Source organism: Rhea americana, unplaced genomic scaffold, assembly GCF_003343005.1.
Source record: "Rhea americana isolate MKP2758 unplaced genomic scaffold, rheAme1 scaffold_2, whole genome shotgun sequence".
In the NCBI taxonomy this organism is placed as follows: domain Eukaryota; kingdom Metazoa; phylum Chordata; class Aves; order Rheiformes; family Rheidae; genus Rhea; species Rhea americana.
In genome coordinates this window covers 14,556,789-14,558,895 of record NW_028186149.1, presented here as the reverse complement: position 1 = coordinate 14,558,895, position 2,107 = coordinate 14,556,789, and positions in this window count along the sequence as shown.

Sequence of the window (2,107 nt, the reverse complement as noted above, 5' to 3'; positions counted from 1 at the left end):
GGTTGAAAGGCTATCATGTCATCCAAAAAAATAATGAGTGCTTAGGGAAGAATTTACATTACAGCTATCTTAAAAGAATGAAAAGAGGGCTATCTAGGGAGCTACAAGCTGTCCAGTCTTCCTTTAGTGCCTAGCAAGCTAATGAGCACACCTTTGTGGAATCCATTTCCAGACAAAGGAAAGAAAGATCATCAGGCACTGTCAACATTTTTGCTTATTACAAATTACTTTTGATCAAGCTGATTGCCTTCTATGAAAAAGTAACCAATTTTGTGGACTAGGGCAGAGCAGCTAGTGTAAAATACTTAGAGATTTCTAGTATCAACTCTCACAGCAGTCTCCTTTGAAAATCAGGGAAGCATAGGCTGGACAAACTGACTGTTAAGTGGTTTGAAAAACATTTAAATTGCTATGCTTAATGAATAGTAACCAATAGCTTAGTAGCTAGCTGTTGACCAGAAGCAAGCAGAACAACTCTAAAAGTAATAGCAAGGCCAGTTTTTTTCAACATCTTCACCAGTGAGAAGTCTGAAGATAGAAGCAAATCGCAGGAAGTGGTTGAGATCTCACTGCAAGGTGAGAAGCCTAAGTGCTGAACTAATACCTAAAATTTCAACAAAAAAACTTGGAATAGCTCCACATGTCAGTACTAGCTGGCTGAACAGCAGCCCCGCTAAGAACTTGAGGTTGATAAGGAATGACAAGTTGGGTATGAGCCAACTGTAGCTCTGCTTCACTAATAAGTGTGCACTACGCAAACTAAGGAAAGCTATTATTCCTCCTTGACTTGGCAGGGKGGAGGCTGTTACCTAAAATACTTAGGGCTTGTTCAGGGCTTGGACCTTGTAGTTAAAGAATTCTGGGGACCAAAAAAAAGAAAAAAAGTTCAGCAGAACACTACTACTAGTCAGGGGCCTGGGGACATGCTAGTAAGCAAGTAGCCTACAACTATTGGAAGGGAAAGTATAAAAGATGATCAGGTCAAACACTGCAATGAAGGTGAAGGAAAAAGTGTATGTGTGTATGCACACATACATGTACATGTGCAGGGCAGGTGAGAGTCATCAGTTTGTGCTTGGTAGAAAAAGCCTTTTCACAAGAAGGTGTGCAGAAATGGAACAGGCAACCCTGGGAAACAGTGGAAGGCCCGTGGGGAAAAGAGTTAGGTGGGAGGTTCATGCCCAGGAGTCCGTTTCCAACCAACATTTGTATAATGCATATTTTATTTTGGTATTAATTCTATAAAGATATTTCTTATTCCTATACTTAATATGAGAGAGCTGCGTGTAATCAACAAGAATAGAGATCTCTTACACCCCCGTTTCTGCTTCAGGCAAGTATCCCAACATTCAAGTCTTTCATTGATCATATATCCTCTCAAACTTGAGCCAAGAACAGGTTATTTTAGTTAACTGCTTTCTATAGATAATTAGAAAAATCTGACAAACATGCATGCACACTTAGCTACATATTACATTAACAAAGAGCATTACAAAGAAGATCAACGTGCCTATGTCTTAAAGGACAGGCAAACAGAGTTTGCAAATGAAGTGGATTTGTTGTGGAAATCAGAGTTCCAGAAGTGTTGTTTTCTGATTACAAATAATGTATAGACCCTACAGAAATTATAAAGGTCTTCTGWTACAGTCCAGATTTTGTACAAGTATGTTGAAGGAAAGCAACGATTTTAATAATAATCACGTAACTGATGAGACCTTGGTTTAGAGTAGTTTTATATGTGCATATTTAGTGTATTATAACTTAAAAGTCAAAGCCAAGAATCAGCTATGTTCCAATATAAGAGTTTCTCAAGTATATCTGAAAAATAATTGATTTCAAAACAAGTTTTAAATTAAAAAAGATATATGAGAAAATATAAGTATTAACATATAAAACAGTAATCAAGAAAAAGTAAGCTTAGCAACAAATTAATCTCTTATTATAAACAAGCAACAGATCCTTCAAGTATCAATAAGCTTTTAATATTAAGCATCTTAAAGCAACTTACACACTCCTTTAAAGTGGTATTAGTGTTTAAGCATAACCAGTATATTTTCAAAGTTGAGCAGTTTGTGGTAGTGTCAAAGTTCTGCATGAAGCACCGCTT